Raw genomic sequence first — 19,601 nt, 5'->3', positions numbered from 1 at the left:
TTGTTTTTTGCTGAGATCCTACTGGAGTACCACAGGATCGTGGAAAAACATTTTTTTTTTAAATGTTGGCCAACAGAGGGGTTTTCTCTGGGACCCCCCACAAGGGCTAAGGGGGCAGCGTAAGAGTCCCTCGAACCAAACCGTCTAGACGGACAAATTATTTTGTACCTTAATTGCTCAAAACTACTGAACAGATCTACCCCAAATTACAAAAAGCAAACCTTCTGAACCAAGACCTAGTGTACTGCCAAATTAGTGTAATTCTGTTCAGCTGTTTTCATACTATTGTGCTCCAAAAAAGTCTATGGAAAATTCATGGCGACTTTGTGATTTGGAAAACCTCCTTTTTCTGTTATATATATATATAATATATATATATATATATAACCGTCAAATTGCCGAAGCTTTAGGAACGCACACTCGTCGAACTGAACCATCTGGCTTTCTCTTGAGGGCATATCCTTGCACCACTGCTCCGTAGTAGACCTGACGCGTTTCTAGGCTCTTGCCTTTCATCAGAGGTCGTTCAAACACAGGTGAGAGGGGAGTGTCTGGTTTTCTTTATTTATTGAAATACATGCCCCGCCCTCGTGGAATCAGCTAAGTGCTTGCGGTGCATGTTGGGAATCGAAGTCCATCCAGACAATGAAACCTGGGTAGGTCCCTTTCACCATTGCATTTAAAACTAATTATTCACCCATAGTGGGCCCCAGAGTGGAGTACAAGTTACATTAGCCCCAGTTCGTCGAGCCGCAAAACGGGTCCGGACACATTTCCAACCCACGGCTTCCCTTGAGTAAAGAGGATGGTGCTGCTCCCCGCGGCACGGCGACCGCGAAAAATGTAACCGTCAAATTGCCGAAGCTTTAGGAACGCACACTCGTCGAACTGAACCATCTGGCTTTCTCTTGAGGGCATATCCTTGCACCACTGCTCCGTAGTAGACCTGACGCGTTTCTAGGCTCTTGCCTTTCATCAGAGGTCGTTCAAACACAGGTGAGAGGGGAGTGTCTGGTTTTCTTTATTTATTGAAATACATGCCCCGCCCTCGTGGAATCAGCTAAGTGCTTGCGGTGCATGTTGGGAATCGAAGTCCATCCAGACAATGAAACCTGGGTAGGTCCCTTTCACCATTGCATTTAAAACTAATTATTCACCCATAGTGGGCCCCAGAGTGGAGTACAAGTTACATTAGCCCCAGTTCGTCGAGCCGCAAAACGGGTCCGGACACATTTCCAACCCACGGCTTCCCTTGAGTAAAGAGGATGGTGCTGCTCCCCGCGGCACGGCGACCGCGAAAAATGTAACCGTCAAATTGCCGAAGCTTTAGGAACGCACACTCGTCGAACTGAACCATCTGGCTTTCTCTTGAGGGCATATCCTTGCACCACTGCTCCGTAGTAGACCTGACGCGTTTCTAGGCTCTTGCCTTTCATCAGAGGTCGTTCAAACACAGGTGAGAGGGGAGTGTCTGGTTTTCTTTATTTATTGAAATACATGCCCCGCCCTCGTGGAATCAGCTAAGTGCTTGCGGTGCATGTTGGGAATCGAAGTCCATCCAGACAATGAAACCTGGGTAGGTCCCTTTCACCATTGCATTTAAAACTAATTATTCACCCATAGTGGGCCCCAGAGTGGAGTACAAGTTACATTAGCCCCAGTTCGTCGAGCCGCAAAACGGGTCCGGACACATTTCCAACCCACGGCTTCCCTTGAGTAAAGAGGATGGTGCTGCTCCCCGCGGCACGGCGACCGCGAAAAATGTAACCGTCAAATTGCCGAAGCTTTAGGAACGCACACTCGTCGAACTGAACCATCTGGCTTTCTCTTGAGGGCATATCCTTGCACCACTGCTCCGTAGTAGACCTGACGCGTTTCTAGGCTCTTGCCTTTCATCAGAGGTCGTTCAAACACAGGTGAGAGGGGAGTGTCTGGTTTTCTTTATTTATTGAAATACATGCCCCGCCCTCGTGGAATCAGCTAAGTGCTTGCGGTGCATGTTGGGAATCGAAGTCCATCCAGACAATGAAACCTGGGTAGGTCCCTTTCACCATTGCATTTAAAACTAATTATTCACCCATAGTGGGCCCCAGAGTGGAGTACAAGTTACATTAGCCCCAGTTCGTCGAGCCGCAAAACGGGTCCGGACACATTTCCAACCCACGGCTTCCCTTGAGTAAAGAGGATGGTGCTGCTCCCCGCGGCACGGCGACCGCGAAAAATGTAACCGTCAAATTGCCGAAGCTTTAGGAACGCACACTCGTCGAACTGAACCATCTGGCTTTCTCTTGAGGGCATATCCTTGCACCACTGCTCCGTAGTAGACCTGACGCGTTTCTAGGCTCTTGCCTTTCATCAGAGGTCGTTCAAACACAGGTGAGAGGGGAGTGTCTGGTTTTCTTTATTTATTGAAATACATGCCCCGCCCTCGTGGAATCAGCTAAGTGCTTGCGGTGCAGTTCTTAATAAAGAAAACCAGACACTCCCCTCTCACCTGAGGATATGCCCTCAAGAGAAAGCCAGATGGTTCAGTTCGACGAGTGTGCGTTCCTAAAGCTTCGGCAATTTGACGGTTACATTTTTCGCGGTCGCCGTGCCGCGGGGAGCAGCACCATCCTCTTTACTCAAGGGAAGCCGTGGGTTGGTACTGTGTCCGGACCCGTTTTGCGGCTCGACGAACTGGGGCTAATGTAACTTGTACTCCACTCTGGGGCCCACTATGGGTGAATAATTCGTTTTAAATGCAATGGTGAAAGGGACCTACCCAGGTTTCATTGTCTGGATGGACTTCGATTCCCAACATGCACCGCAAGCACTTAGCTGATTCCACGAGGGCGGGGCATGTATTTCAATAAATAAAGAAAACCAGACACTCCCCTCTCACCTGTGTTTGAACGACCTCTGATGAAAGGCAAGAGCCTAGAAACGCGTCAGGTCTACTACGGAGCAGTGGTGCAAGGATATGCCTTCAAGAGAAAGCCAGATGGTTCAGTTCGACGAGTGTGCGTTCCTAAAGCTTCGGCAATTTGACGGTTACATTTTTCGCGGTCGCCGTGCCGCGGGGAGCAGCACCATCCTCTTTACTCAAGGGAAGCCGTGGGTTGGAACTGTGTCCGGACCCGTTTTGCGGCTCGACGAACTGGGGCTAATGTAACTTGTACTCCACTCTGGGGCCCACTATGGGTGAATAATTAGTTTTAAATGCAATGGTGAAAGGGACCTACCCAGGTTTCATTGTCTGGATGGACTTCGATTCCCAACATGCACCGCAAGCACTTAGCTGATTCCACGAGGGCGGGGCATGTATTTCAATAAATAAAGAAAACCAGACACTCCCCTCTCACCTGTGTTTGAACGACCTCTGATGAAAGGCAAGAGCCTAGAAACGCGTCAGGTCTACTACGGAGCAGTGGTGCAAGGATATGCCCTCAAGAGAAAGCCAGATGGTTCAGTTCGACGAGTGTGCGTTCCTAAAGCTTCGGCAATTTGACGGTTACATTTTTCGCGGTCGCCGTGCCGCGGGGAGCAGCACCATCCTCTTTACTCAAGGGAAGCCGTGGGTTGGAACTGTGTCCGGACCCGTTTTGCGGCTCGACGAACTGGGGCTAATGTAACTTGTACTCCACTCTGGGGCCCACTATGGGTGAATAATTAGTTTTAAATGCAATGGTGAAAGGGACCTACCCAGGTTTCATTGTCTGGATGGACTTCGATTCCCAACATGCACCGCAAGCACTTAGCTGATTCCACGAGGGCGGGGCATGTATTTCAATAAATAAAGAAAACCAGACACTCCCCTCTCACCTGTGTTTGAACGACCTCTGATGAAAGGCAAGAGCCTAGAAACGCGTCAGGTCTACTACGGAGCAGTGGTGCAAGGATATGCCCTCAAGAGAAAGCCAGATGGTTCAGTTCGACGAGTGTGCGTTCCTAAAGCTTCGGCAATTTGACGGTTACATTTTTCGCGGTCGCCGTGCCGCGGGGAGCAGCACCATCCTCTTTACTCAAGGGAAGCCGTGGGTTGGAACTGTGTCCGGACCCGTTTTGCGGCTCGACGAACTGGGGCTAATGTAACTTGTACTCCACTCTGGGGCCCACTATGGGTGAATAATTAGTTTTAAATGCAATGGTGAAAGGGACCTACCCAGGTTTCATTGTCTGGATGGACTTCGATTCCCAACATGCACCGCAAGCACTTAGCTGATTCCACGAGGGCGGGGCATGTATTTCAATAAATAAAGAAAACCAGACACTCCCCTCTCACCTGTGTTTGAACGACCTCTGATGAAAGGCAAGAGCCTAGAAACGCGTCAGGTCTACTACGGAGCAGTGGTGCAAGGATATGCCCTCAAGAGAAAGCCAGATGGTTCAGTTCGACGAGTGTGCGTTCCTAAAGCTTCGGCAATTTGACGGTTACATTTTTCGCGGTCGCCGTGCCGCGGGGAGCAGCACCATCCTCTTTACTCAAGGGAAGCCGTGGGTTGGAACTGTGTCCGGACCCGTTTTGCGGCTCGACGAACTGGGGCTAATGTAACTTGTACTCCACTCTGGGGCCCACTATGGGTGAATAATTAGTTTTAAATGCAATGGTGAAAGGGACCTACCCAGGTTTCATTGTCTGGATGGACTTCGATTCCCAACATGCACCGCAAGCACTTAGCTGATTCCACGAGGGCGGGGCATGTATTTCAATAAATAAAGAAAACCAGACACTCCCCTCTCACCTGTGTTTGAACGACCTCTGATGAAAGGCAAGAGCCTAGAAACGCGTCAGGTCTACTACGGAGCAGTGGTGCAAGGATATGCCCTCAAGAGAAAGCCAGATGGTTCAGTTCGACGAGTGTGCGTTCCTAAAGCTTCGGCAATTTGACGGTTACATTTTTCGCGGTCGCCGTGCCGCGGGGAGCAGCACCATCCTCTTTACTCAAGGGAAGCCGTGGGTTGGAACTGTGTCCGGACCCGTTTTGCGGCTCGACGAACTGGGGCTAATGTAACTTGTACTCCACTCTGGGGCCCACTATGGGTGAATAATTAGTTTTAAATGCAATGGTGAAAGGGACCTACCCAGGTTTCATTGTCTGGATGGACTTCGATTCCCAACATGCACCGCAAGCACTTAGCTGATTCCACGAGGGCGGGGCATGTATTTCAATAAATAAAGAAAACCAGACACTCCCCTCTCACCTGTGTTTGAACGACCTCTGATGAAAGGCAAGAGCCTAGAAACGCGTCAGGTCTACTACGGAGCAGTGGTGCAAGGATATGCCCTCAAGAGAAAGCCAGATGGTTCAGTTCGACGAGTGTGCGTTCCTAAAGCTTCTGCAATTTGACGGTTATATATATATATATATATATATATATATATATATATATATATATATATATATATATCCAAAAGTCCAAAATACGTGCGCTCTCAGTCCACAAACCACACTTTCTCGGTAATGATGTGACTAGAAATTTATTACGACGCGTTTCAACTGTATCCACAGCCTTGCTCACGTGAATGGTGCACTGACTCAAAACTCACATTAAGTAAACACGGAAGACTCGTCATCGTCAATAGACATAAAGGAAGGACATTTCTAGTAAACATAGTAGCAGCCATGTTGAAAGTAGTATCACAGTACATAAAATATACAAGGTACATCAAGATCCATGTGGAACACTAAAGAGGGGGCAAAATCTCCTGCTGTTATTTTCACAGATTCCTCACACTGATACAATTATCAGAATTCTTCCGCATTGGTATATATCAGGTGGCTGCCAGAGGCACTGACACGTGATGACCGTATACTACGTAAAACTCAATGGCGATACCCTCATGCCTCAAGTGATAGGAAAGGAGAACATGTTATCATAGTGTATTAACAAAAGAGGTTAATTATACTCTGCAGTGTCAGCGAATGCGTGGGCAAGTGCCCAAACAATATAACTTGCAAATAGATGTTGACAATAAGCAGAACTGCAAAATAAACAAGCAAAATACATTTCTTATGTACGAAAAAGGGGGGAGTTGGGAGGGAAAAACATACCGGCATAGTGCGCTGGAGGTAAAAGTTTCCCTTATTGTATTCTGTAGTGTAAACCAACTGAGGGCACATGCCAGAGCACTGCAAATGATAACTTAATAGAAAGCAGAAGAGCAGAGCAACCCAATGTGGAGACATTGAAAAGCAATGTAAACATATACAATCATTGTTAGTTATGTAACATAATAGAGATGTCTTATTGAGATTACTGCAATTGCTTAAACTCTGCTGTGCCTAATGCAACTAGATCCTCTACTCCGAAGCTTAAACTGGTCTATAAATACACAGTGCAAAGGCGTGTCAAAACCATATCTAGACACCCAACAAGAGGAGCCACCTTGTTACCAGTGTATAAGTGGAATACTTGCTGCCTTCCTCCAAAGTAAAGAATACTTATTGTCCGTGAAGCAAACATGAGTGCCAGAGTCAACGCATGTCTCACATGGTGTTAACAAAAGGTGAAATCGAAGAAAAGGTTGGGCAACCTGTGTAGTGATTAGGTGCTTTCCTTCCCTCCTGCAAAAGAAACAAAATAAATAAAATTATACTTCAGAAAAAGTAAACAAAATTACAGTTTCAAATGCACTCATTTCATGGATATAGGAGGCTATCCAATGTAAAACTTGATCTACTATCACAAGACACTCAATAAAAGTCTCTTAAGTCCGAAAAATAGAATAGTGAGGAACATAGAAGGGGAGAAAGCAGAGTTACATTATATAGGAGAAACTTATTCTTTTCTAAGATGTATCGACAGTTCTTCGTCCTGATTCATTCCTCCAGGAGCTCTGGTCTGTAGATCCAAAATATACCTGGACTCTTTCTGCCTGAGTCTTAATGTTCTATTGCCTCCCCTATGATCCATCCGGATCTGCTCAAAAATGAAATATTTCAATAGCGAGGAGTTAGAAAAATGTCTTTCTTGGAAATGGCGAGCCACTGGGTATTTTGGGTCTTTATTGGTAATGGCTCGTTTATGCTCTAGAATCCTCTTTTTTGCCATTAGAGTGGTACTTCCAATGTAATATAGCCCACAAGGACATTCAATGGCATATATTACAAATGTGGTACTGCAGGTTAGAAATTGTGTGATTTCTCTCTGACTTTGGCCACTGGTGTACTCCTTACGGAAGGTGCTAGCCGGACAGGCTTTGCAATGCCCACATGGGAAGAAACCTTTAAGATTCTGTATGCTGTTAGCCTGGATCTGAGTGATGTCACTATGTACTAGAAGATCTCTGAGGTTTCTCCCCCTTCTGTAAGTTATACTGGGTCTGTCTTTGATGGTATGACCTATAATCCCATCATTTTTAACCCCTTCGGTGCTCATGACGGAATGGTTCCGTCATGACCCACGGTTGAGCTGTGCTCATGACGGAACCATTCTTATGACCACGCCCGCGCAAGATTCCGTCAGCACAGCGGCGGAATCTGCGCAGCATCGAAGGGGTTAAGTGTGTTCCAATTACGTGCTAGAATCCGTTTGATGTTGTCCGATTCAGCATTGCACGTGAGGATGACTCTGGTGTCAGCATCCATGGTGTCTGCAGAATCAGATGTTTTGTCTAGAAGAGTATCCTTTCTTTCAATACCCTCTACTCTGTCAATGGCTTTTTTAAGGACCCATGTGGGATACCCTCTCAGTCTGAACCTTTCAATCATTTCTGCACTTTCTTTGTCGAAAGCAACTCTGCTGCTGCAATTCCTTTTTGCCCTCAGGAGCTCCCCATAGGGGATACTCCACTTCAAAATTTCTGGGTGGCCACTGAGGGCATGAAGGATGCTATTGCCTGCGGTGGCCTTACGGAAAAGGGAAGTGTGTATGGTGTTCTGTCTGATCTCCACTTTGACATCTAGATATTCCACCACACTCTCACTGATGTTCCCTGTGAGGTGTATGTTGCGTTCAATATCATTGAGTTCATGTATGAATTCTCGGGCCTCTGTGTGGCTGCCTTTCCATATGATGAAAAGGTCATCTATATATCTGAGCCAGAGTACGATCTTATCAAGGTTTTTTATGGTAATCACCCCCGAAAATAATTCTTCTTCCCAGAGGCCCATGAACAGATTCGCAAAGCTAGGCGCCAGACATGAACCCATCGCAGTTCCGACCAGCTGTTTGTGAAGAATGCCATTAAATAGAAAAATGTTATTTTTGAGACAAAATTCTGTCATTTCAATAATCATGAGATTATGTTCCCAGTATTTGATATTTCTCTGTTTCAGAAAGTGTGTGCAGGCAGCCAAACCTTGTTGGTGGTCAATGATTGTGTACAGAGACTGTACATCCATGGTCATAAGGAGACAGCCACTTGTCCAGTTGATCTTACCTAGTTTGCTAAGGAAATCTTTGGTATCTCTTACATAACTCGGGAGTTTGGTGACATATTCGCTGAGAAAGAAATCCACATATTTGGAGATGTGTTCGGTCACATTGCCTATAGAGGACACAATGGGCCGGCCAGGTGGTACCTCTGCATTCTTATGGACTTTGGGTAATAGGTATAGTACCGGTATTTTCGGGAAATCCCTTTTTAAATAGCAGTACTCCTCCCACTCCAAAATACCCTTGTCTCTCCAAATAGCAAGTTTGTCCCATATGGTGATGATACTGTCGTTGTAAGTTTCTTTGGTGATTTGCATATAAGATGCACCATCATCCAGTTGCCTAAGGGCCTCTTTGATATACTGCTCCCTATCTTGGATGACTATGTTCCCACCCTTGTCCGCAGGACGTATCACTATATCTTGATCATCAGCTAGCGATTTTAACAGCTGTCTTTGTTCATATGTCATGTTGTTATTAAACTTTTTAGTGTGTGGTCTGTGTCTCAAATCTATGAGAGCCTTAGTGACATTATCGTGAAATGTATCAATACCATCGTGGGGTAGAGTGGGTAGGAAGGTAGATGGAGGTCTGAAACCTGTTGGTGCCGCGGAGTCACATGTCATACCTATCGAGGCTGAGGTGTCTGCATTATCAATCTCTACTGTGTTGTAGATGGTATCGCTCTGGAGTTCAAACATAGTGGTGAGTGTGGTCATGTCTCCAATGTTCAGATCATAATTACCTACATCTTGTGCTTCTGTGTTGGAGACTGTTCTAGGTCTAGATTGGCGTAGAGCATGCCACTTTTTAAGTTTCAACTTTCTCACATATTTGAAAAGATCTATACGAGTTTCTACATAGTTGTAACTAGTGGTAGGACAGAAAGATAGCCCTAGACATAATGTATACTTTTCTACATCGCTAGGTTGTCTTTTCGAAAGATTAATAATAGTCTTATTAACCATGGTAAGGTCCATTAGTATGTTCTTTTGGAGCGCAGCTTGCTGTTTCCCATGCGGCCCCTTCCTCTGCCTCTTCTGCCACTGTTGTCGAATTCGTTGGCGTCTGTTTCTCCGTTTCCTCGGCCTCGACCTCGTCCTCTCTGACCTCTCGTTTTCACTGTTTCTGTCTCTCTCGTTGTTTGTCGCGTTTGGCGCATTGTCCTGTATTCGTCTAAAAAAGTAATCGCACGGGTGTTGCGTTCTTCTCCAGACGTTTCTCCTCTTGACACATCCGATTCAGTTTCACTGGCTGTAGATACTTCCGATATGTCCCCTTCAGGGGTGATGGTATTTGTGGTTATCACAATTTCTTTTTCTTTTTCTTTATACAGGTGGTCGTATTTGCAGCTAAATGTTAAAATACGGCCACTTTCGTAATCCGCATAATCTCTGTTTAATTTCCTCTGCTTGCGTCCCTTTATGTCCTCTTCATGTTTTATCAGACGTTCCTTGATATCCGCCATAGCCTTATTGTATGCCTCAGTCCCCATAGTTTTCAGAAGGTCATCCTGCAAGTCTTTGATGTCCTGTAGTAGGTTCTCTCGGTCGCTCCAGGCATACTTGATAAGTATCTCCAGCATGCGTCTGGAGCTCAATGCTGAATTGAGAGACCATTCTTCTAACATTTTTGGGTTGGGTTTCTCATAAGAGGGAGTGATGAAAATCCTCAAACCTCTAGGTGCCATCTCTTGATCGACATAGTTTTGTAGTGAGATGGCCTCCCACCATTTTATGTACTGTGATACTACTTTCAACATGGCTGCTACTATGTTTACTAGAAATGTCCTTCCTTTATGTCTATTGACGATGACGAGTCTTCCGTGTTTACTTAATGTGAGTTTTGAGTCAGTGCACCATTCACGTGAGCAAGGCTGTGGATACAGTCGAAACGCATCGTAATAAATTTCTAGTCGCATCACGGGGCTCCGTGCTTACTTTTAAATAACCCCGTAATAAATATAGGAGGGGAGAACACAGGGCCCTCCTTCTAAGACTTATCAAAGCCCCGGGACCGCTACCTCCCCTTGGCACTTATCATTATTAATGCAGACCCGCCCTCAACCCTGGGGACCGCCACCTCTGCGGGGCTATTTCTTCTTATGTGGGTGGGGGAGCCTCGTAGACGGCCCCTGCCCTGGGGAACCCGACCTCCCCAGGGCACTTTCTTTTATTAAAAAATGGAGGGGAGGCCCTGTGGCCTGCCCTGCTGCTCCGGGGACCACCACCTCCCCAGAGCTAATTTGAATATGGGAGGTGGCTGCACGGCCCCCCCTCCAGGTACCCTAGATGGCCCCGGGATCCGACACCCCCAAGGGCCAGCTCCAGCAACGTCCCGGGGTACCGACCGCAGGACATTGCAGTTTGCTAAGGACTCCTGCCATGCCATAGCAAACAGTGTGCTCCGCTTTAAGCAAGCGGGAGCATTTTGCACTTGCTTGCTCAAAGTGGAGTACACTTTGCTTTTTATACCCAAGGAGCTGCATGTCAGCAGCTCCCTGGGTGTAAAAAAACAACGCCGGCTCCCGCAGGAGGCGACAGCCGGCCGGGACCAAGGGAGCCTTGAGGCTCCAACGCGGTCCCCAACGAGGTGGCCATGCCCCATGGGATGGGGTCCAGGGGCCATTGCTAGCCCAGGGATGTGGCCCTCATGGGACCCCCTCCCCATAAAAAAATATATATATTAATGCCTGGCCCAGGGAATGGGGTCCCTGGAGTCAAAATCAGCATGGACCCCTCCCTTTTAAAAAAAGATTTTTAAAGGCCTAGCCACGGAGGATGGGGTCCCCGGTGTGAAAATTGGCCTCGGGAAGGGACCTCGTGGTCCCCTTCCCTTTTTTAAAGATAAAATAAATTTTAAAAGGGGCAGGCCCCGGGGATGGGGACCCCCGGGATGAAAATGGCCCGGGAGGAGCGGCCGCATGGCCCTTTTTATTTTATTTAAAAAATTAAATACAGATCAGATCACGGGGTACCCGGGGCCCAAACTGGACTAGGTAAGGGGGCCACACGGCCCGCCTTCCGAAAAAATAAAAAAAATAAGTTTAAAAAGCCGGCAACTCGCCATAGGACCCGCGACTTTCTTCACTACTCTGCAAACGCAGCTCCTGGCCTGCTCCTGGTTGGGGCATGAAGTCCCCTTAGTTGCTGAGCGTCCTTAGGGGCCAAGAAGACTTTCTGTTACCTCCAGTAAGCACCACACACTGGAATTGCTGAGAGGAGGTCGGAGGCCACGTCCCCTTTCTCGACCACCCTGTAATTGGGCCTCCCGGTGCACTGTGATGAGGTGCTCTTGCGTCCTGAGAGCCTCAGGCCTAAAGTGGTCTTCATCCCTGAAGCAGCAGTGCACCAGGAGCTGCATCTACAGAGTGGTGGAGAAAATGGGCGTGGGCTCTGACGACCTCTCAGCAATGCAGCTGTGTGGTTCTTACTGGAGGTAACAGGAGGGCTAGTTGGCCCCAAGGACCCTGAAGAGCCAAGGGGACTTCATCCCCCAACTAGTAGGTGAGCCAGGAAGTGCATTTGTAGAGTGGTGGAGAAAGGAGGCGTGGCCACTGAAAACCTCTCAGCAAACCCACTGTGTGAGACTTACTGGAGTTAACAAGAGGACTTGTTGGCCCCCAAGGACCCTCTGGAGCCAAGGGGCCTTCCTCCCCCAACTAGTAGTGTGTCTAGAGGCGCGTTTGCAGAGTGGTGGAGAAAGGGGGCATGGCCTCTGACAACTTCTCAGCAATCCTGCTCTGTGAGACTTACTGGAGGTAACAGGCAGGGTAGTAGTTGGCACCCAAGGATTTCCTTGCGGCCAACTAACCCTCCTGTTATCTCTGATATGTCCCATACAGCGGGATTGCTAAGAGGTCTTCAGAGGCCACGCCCCCTTTCTCCACCACTCAAACACTGCTCCTGGCAACCTACTGGTTGGGGGATGAAGTCCACTTTACTCTTGAGGGACCTTGGGGGCCAAGAAGCCCTCCGGGTACCTCCTGTAAGTCCTACACAGCGGAATTCCTGAGAGCTGGTCAGAAGCCCAGTCCCCTTTCTCCACCACTCTGCAAATGTGACGACTACTTTAAAAACCATAGAAATTCACTGAAAAAAACAAAGGTTACAAGGACATTATAGTTAGGAATTAGCATTTAAAAAACATTCAAAATTCACTGAAAATAACAAGGGTTAGAGGGACGTTATAGTTAGGAAACAATTTTTAAAAACCTTAGAAATTCAGTGAAAAAAACAAAGGTTACAGGGACCTTATAGTTAATCTGCTTATAGTTAAGCTGACATTTCACCCGTACAACCAGAGAAATTCAGCAGTTATAGTTAGCTGAGCTAACTATACTCGCGCCCCCACAATGCACTGCTTACGACTTCACATATTACATCACTCATGACATGGTAAGTGACATCACTGATGACATCACTGATGGCATCATCCAGTTACTGAGTGTTTTTTAAATGTTTATGACTGTTAAATATATATACCAAGGTGTATTGATGAATCAGTGGGTGTATGAGTGCCTGTATGGATGATTCAGTGGGTGCGTGACTTACTGTATAAGTGAGTCATTAGGTGTCTCAGTGAATGTATGGGTGAGTGATAGGTTATGTGAATGTCTGCATCAGTCTATCAGTTGGTGTCTAAGTGTCTGTATGGGTTGGTGAGTGGGTACATGAGTGGGTGTATGGGTGATTGCTTGGGTGTTTGAGTATCTGTATGAGTGTCTGTGTGGGTGGGTGAGGTGTGACTGACTGCATTGATGAGTGCTTCAGTGGCTGTATGGGTTAGTGAGTGTAACTGTGAGGGGCTGAATGGGTGACTGAGTGTGTGTTTGGCTGTGTTGGTGATATGTGGTATGGGTGTGTCAGTGCCATAAGGGAGAGTATCTGCATATGCGAAAGACAGTATAGGTGAGTGTTGGGAGTATATGAGTGAATGTATGTGTGACTGAGTGATTGTGAGAGTGGCGTATGGGTGAGTCTATGCTTGTGTCAGTGATTGTGTAGGTGAGTATGTGTTAGTATCTGTATGAATAAGTGAATGGGTGTGAGTATAACTGTATAAGTGAGTAAGTGGCTGTGTAATTGACTCTATTGGTGAGTGACAGTGTGTGAGTGGCTGTATGGGTGTATGAGTGGATATATTAATGGATTTATTGGTTAGTAAGTTGGTTCTGAGTGGCTGTATTGGTGAGTGTGGGCTTGTGTCAGTGATTGTATAGGTGTGTATGTGTTAGTATATGTATGAATTAGTGAATGGGTGTGTGTATAACTCTGTAGGTGAGTAAGTGGCTATGTGATTGACTTTATGGGTGAGTGAGTTAGTGTGGGAGTAGCTCTATGGGTGACTGACCTTGTGAGTTGATGTATGGGTGTATGAGTGGATATATCAGTGGTTATATTAGTGAGTGAGTTGGTGTATGTATGGCTGTATAGGTGACTGAGTGGATGTGTGTGTAGTCCTATGATTCAGGGAGTGGCTGTATAAGTATGGGTATGGTTGTGTCAATGGTTTTGAGAATGCTAGTGTGGAAGTTGGAGTGGGTGTATGAAAGGATATATTGGGGTGTGAGTGGGTGTGTCAGATTCTGTGGATTATGTCATCAATTATGTAATTTAAGATATCATCAGTGATGTCACTGACCATGTCATGAGTGATGTAATATGTGAGGTCATAAGCAATGCATTTCCGGGGCGTGAGTTATAGTTAGCTCAGCTAACTATAACTGCTGAATTTAACTGGTTTTGTACAGAGTGAAATGTCAGCCTAACTATAGTGTCCCTGTATGCTTTGTTTTCAGTGAATAGATAGATAGATAGATAGATAGATAGATAGATAGATAGATAGATAGATAGATAGATAGATAGATAGATAGATAGATAGATAGATAGATAGATAGATAGATAGATAGATAGATAGATAGATAGATAGATAGATAGATAGATAGATAGATAGATAAAAAGATAGAATTAAAGGGAGGGAAGAGAAAAAGGGAGGGGAGTTGAGGGGAAGGGAGGGGAGTGGAGGGGAGGGAAGGGAAGGATGGGAGATGAGTAATGAGATAAGATAAGTGGAAACTAAATGAGACAGGAGAAAACAAGAAGGGAGGGGATGGATGAGGGGAGGGATATGGAAGGGGGAAGAAAGGAGTAGAGGGGAAGTGAAGAGGGGAGGGGACAGGATAGGATGGGATTTGTGTGGAGTTGGGACGAGGGGAGAAGAGAGGAGAGACGAGGGGTAGGGAGACAGGAGAGGATAGATGAGCAGAAGGGAGTGTAGAAGAGGGGATTGTATGAGTAGAGAGGTGGGGAATTGAAATGCGCTGAGAGGAGTAGAGTGGAGTGGAGTGGAGAAGAAGGGAGATATGGGGACAAAAGAGGAGAGGAGGGGAGAGGAGAAGAGGGGAGAAATTAGAGGAGAGGGGAGACTAGGGGAGGCAGGAGAGAGAAGGGAGATATGGGGAAAGGAGAGGAAGGGAAGGAAAGAGATGGGAAAGAGGAGAGGAGAGACTAGGGGAGGCAGGTGAGAGAAGGGGAGGGTAGAGGAGAGGAAAAAATGGGAGGGGAGGAGAGAAGAGGAGGGACAATGAGATGAGATGAGAAAGGAAAGGAAAGCAAAGCAGAGGATAAGAAAGGAGAGGAGAGTAGAGGAGGGGATAGACAGTAGGAGGAGGGGAATGGACGAGAGCAGAGGAGAGAGGGGAGGGGAGGGGCAATAGGAAGAGGGGAAGGGAGAAGAGAAGCGAAGAGAAGCGAAGAGAAGAGAAGAGAAGAGAAGAGAAGAGAAGAGAAGAGAAGAGAAGAGAAGAGAAGAGAAGAGAAGAGAAGAGAAGAGAAGAGAAGAGGGGAAGGGGTCAGAGGAAGGGAGAAGAAAAGGCAAAGTGAGGGAGGAGAGGGTAACATGAAAGAAGGAAGGGGAGGTGAATGTAGGCAAGGGGGAATGGGGACCTGGAAAAGGGAGGGGGTGGAAGAAAAGAAAGGAGTGGAGAGAAGGGAAGGGAATGGAAAGGGAGGAGAGTGGAAGGGAAGAAGGGAGGGGAGTGGAGATGACTGAAGTGAAGGGAAGACAGGAGTGTAAAGGAGATGACGGGGAAGAAGAAAGGAAAAGGGGAGTGGAGAGGAGGGGATGGGAGATGAGACAGATGGAAAGTGGGATGTGCAGGGAGCGGAAGGGAGAGGAGGGAAAGAAAGTGGAAGGAAACGGGGAGAAAGGGATTAGGGGGATGGGGGAAGGGTAATGGAAGGTAAGAGGAGGGGATGTGTGGGATGGGGAAAGGGAACAGGAGGGGAACAGGGGGGTAGGGGATGGGAGAGAAAACAGGAGGGGAGGGGAGTAGAAGGGAAAAGTAGTGGGGAGGGTAAAAGGAAAGAGAGAGGGATGAGGGAAGTGGGTGGATGGAATATAATAGAAGGTAGAGGAGAGAAGTGGAAAGGAGGAAGGGAGTGGGGAGGACAAAAGTGGAAGGAAGAGTGGAGTGGGGGTGGGAGAGAACAGAATAGAGAGAGGGGAGAGAGGAGGGGGAAGTAGAAAGTACAAGGGGAGTGGGGGATGGGAGAGAAGAAAGTGAGGGTTGGGAGGAGGGAGGTGGAAGGCAAGAGGGGAGTGGGGAGGAGGGAAGTAGAAAGAGGGGAGTGTGAAGGATGGAAGTGATAGGGAGGAAGTGGAAGGAGGAAAAAAGGAGAATGTGAAAGGAGGAAGGATGAAGAGGAGGAGAGGATGGATGGAGCCTGGTGGGATGGGAGTAGGCAAGTGAAGAGGAGGGGAGAAAAGTAGAGATGTGAGGTAGGGAAGAGGGTGAATGAAGGGATGGAAGAGGGGAGAATAGCTGGAAGGGAAAGAGGGGATATGTGGGGAATGGGAGGGGAGAGACGGGGATGTGGTGGGAAGGGGAGGAAAGTGGAAGAGAAAAGCAGAGAGAAGGGGATAGGAGTTGGGAGTTAAGAGAGGTGATGGAAAGGGAGGGCAGTTGTCAGGAAGGGCTGGGAGGGACAAGGGGAGGGAAGGGAAAAGGAAAGAAAGGGTGAGGGGGAGAAGAGGGGAAAGGGGGAGGCGGGAATGGAAGTGGGAGGGGGAATGAGATGATAGAGGAAAGTAGAAGAGAGGCGAGGAGAGAGGAGAGGAGAGAGGAGAGGAGAGGAGAGGAGAGGAGAGGAGAGGAGAGGAGAGGAGAGGAGAGGAGAGGAGAGGAGAGGAGAGGAGAGGAGAGGAGAGGAGAGGAGAGGAGAGCCAAGACAAGTGATGAGAGAAGGGAAGGTGAGAAGTGGAGGAGGAAATGGGAGAGTAGCGAAGTTCAAAGGAAGATGGGAGTGGGAGACGGGAGAGAAGAGAGGGGAAGGAGGAATGTGCAATAGAAGAGGGGAGAGGAAAGTGGAGAGGGGGAAGGGAAGAGGGGAGTGGGGAGGAGAGAAGTGGAAGGTAACAGGGGAGTGGGGGATGGAACAGAATAGGGTGGCAGGGCAAAGTGAAGTGGAAGGGAAGAGGAGAGTGTGGGCACAGGAGAGAAGAGAGAGGAAAGGAGGGATATAGGAGGGAGGAGGGGAGTGGGAGGATGGGAGAGAAGGGAGAGGAGTGAGGATGAGAGGAGTGGAAGTAAGGGGATTGGGGAGGAGAGAAGTGGAAGCAAAGAGGGGTGATGGCCTATTGGTGGTTTTGGTAATGAAAGGGAAGGAAAAGGAGAAGGGGAAGGGAAGGGGAAGGGGGAGAGGAGGGGAGAGGAGAGGAGAGGAGAGGAGAGGAGAGGAGAGGAGAGGAGAGGAGAGGACATGCTGGGTACTGAAGGGATCAAGAAGGAAATAGAAGGCGAGGGAGTAAAGGGAAGGCTTTAGAGGTACCGTGTAATGGGCATTGATGTTGAATGAAAAGAGGGAAGTGAAAGGAAAGAAATATGAGAGTAAGAGGAAACGTACATGTGGTGAAAGAAGGGGAGGGGGAATAAGCAAGAAAGGGAAGATGAGAAGGGAATGATGAAGGGGGAGGAACGAGATGACTAACTGAAAGTGACGGGAGTAGAAAGTGAACGGAAGGAAAGGAACACGAAATGAAGGAAAGAGAGAGAAAGGGAAAGAAATGGGAGCCACTTGTGGATGGGAATTAAAGGGATGTGTGGCATTAGGAGGAAAGAGAAGAGAGGGGAGTGTAGTGTAGTGGAAGAGACCAGAAATGGGGTCGGACTGGAGAGAGAAGGGAAACAGAGACGGGCGATGTAAAGGGAAAAAAAGAGGATGGGAGAGAAAAGAAGGAAATTAATTGGAGCGAAATTAAGGATTGGGTAGAGATTGCTGCCAGTTAAAAGAAATGGGGTGAAGAAATTAAGGATTAAGGGAAATGGGAATTTCAAGTCAGTTTCAAGTTAGTTTTCGGTTTAGTTTCGAGTTTGGTTTAGTTTTGAGTTCAGTTTGGTTTTTAGTTCCGTTTTCATTTGGGTCATTTACTCACCTTGTTCTCTTGGCCCCACCCCTGCATCCATCCTTTTTGGAGCCAGCTGAGGCCCGGTAGCTTCCAGCTTTTCAGTGTCACCAGCTCCAGTCAACCGCAGAAGTCCTCTCGCTCTGGTGTCCTTGTGTGCAGTGCTGAATGTCCCTGGATACCAGCCTTTTATACCGAGCGCACGTCACAATGGAGACCTTTTATTCTGTCATCACACATCACACTGTGGGCGATACCACGTTTTTCGTGTTAACAGGGGGACCAGGACAAGGAAAGTTCACGATTCGATTTCCTGGCGAGATTCAGCTCCTGTCGCTAAAAAAGAGCCAGCAGTGAACCTGAAAAGAAGCATTCATGCTACCGACATAATTGTGGTTTCCGTCTGTGCAGCAGTGAAGGCCTCCTGCCAACGCGTACCCGGGTCCTGGGCTCGAGACATCACATTGCAGGGCCTGTGATGTCATATGTGTTCTATTCTCACGGTTCTGCCTCTGGTGATGGGTGCCGGGAAGCCAGAGATGCTTTCAAATGAAATGTAATTTAGTTTTGATTTCTTTTTAATGACGAATACATAAAGAAAGAAAACAAGTTGACATAATACTAAATTAATTTTAGAATGTACGTTTTTCTCGATTTTAAATAAATGACATGGTCAGCATAACGCTCCTCCTCTCAAACTGTCTGCACAGAGTGCATTCAATTTATATATTAAAAGATTTTCAGAGTAATTTTAAAATGTACGTTTTTCTCAGTTAAAAAAAAAAATCATATTTAGCGTAGTGCTTCTCCTCACAAACTGTCACACAGAGAGAAGTATAAATGTAACCATTCTCACTTGGTCACATCCACATCTCCGTACCTGACCTGCTCCTCTCCTCAAGTCCAGTAATGGCGCTCACTGCTTTCAAAAAGCTCACATTTCAATAGAGTCGAACTCTTAGGAAAGAAAGACACATATATATTTTCAAATTGTGATCATTTAATTCAGGTGACAGAAAGGATGAAGCTACGAGTCTCGCCTCTGGAGGCCTGTAATTCGAACCCTTTATGTACCATGTTGGTAGCTTGCTCAGTCGACCCTCGTACTTTTGGAAATGTGGCTTCTCTGGGTGGGCGTGGTGCTTCCGATGAGTTCTGGCCTGCGACTTAGTGCACTTCCTGTTTCCTTTGGGGTGCCTTCCTGTGACTGTGTGGTGCTGCTTTTTGCTCATTATCACCTCTGACACAGAGGCATCTACAAGGGATTCCTTATCTTACAGCGCACTCACATGTTTACATAAAATGGCATAATGTAATTCTTTCAAGGGTATGCAGAAAAGCACCAAAAGCTGTTGAATAGAGCGAATCTGCACGCTCAAGCACGAATCTAATCATTTGAGAAAATGTGAAGATGCTTCAAATTGGTGTTTAACAAAAGCTTTGTTTCAAATAAAAAAATAAAAACATCATTATTCGGGTTAAGATTAATCCATAAAAGAATAAAAACAACAGCAAATTAAAACACAGTACATTTGTTACAGATCCTTGTCACTGTATATCAAACCAGCATCTCATTGTAGTCAAATTAGTTGTATGTTCCTTGGCAATCTAAAGTGCATAAAGTACATATTGTGCAGAGTGACCAATTGTGCAAACTCGCAATAGAATTAAATAAATTGTAAAGTATATTACTAGTTGCGTTTAAGGTCATCGTCTTGTCAAAATCATATTGGAAACAGATTCATTATAGATTAATTGTGCACTAATATGCTGAATTTTCTAAAGACATTCAACTATGTAAAAATGCCTGGGAGTTGTATAACTGACAAGACCAT

The 19,601-nt window shown here is 46.8% G+C and overlaps 1 long non-coding RNA gene across 1 annotated transcript in view; it reads right to left on the bottom strand.

Annotated features, from left to right (window-relative positions):
* LOC146866012 (uncharacterized) overlaps window positions 1-18,014 on the bottom strand; it is an 84,022-nt gene extending 66,008 nt beyond the window's left edge. Inside the window, exons 1-2 of the long non-coding RNA XR_014976749.1 lie at window positions 17,797-18,014; window positions 6,518-6,548 (exon numbers count right to left, since the gene is read on the bottom strand). This is a non-coding gene — a long non-coding RNA (uncharacterized LOC146866012). The remainder of the gene's footprint in view (window positions 1-6,517; window positions 6,549-17,796) is intronic.
* Between the last annotated feature and the right edge of the window lie 1,587 nt (window positions 18,015-19,601).

The sequence above is a fragment of the Triturus cristatus genome, chromosome 2_1 (assembly GCF_964204655.1).
Source record: "Triturus cristatus chromosome 2_1, aTriCri1.1, whole genome shotgun sequence".
Classification (NCBI taxonomy): domain Eukaryota; kingdom Metazoa; phylum Chordata; class Amphibia; order Caudata; family Salamandridae; genus Triturus; species Triturus cristatus.
The sequence above is the reverse complement of the archived record's forward strand: the minus strand, read 5'-3'. Positions and strand labels throughout refer to the sequence as shown.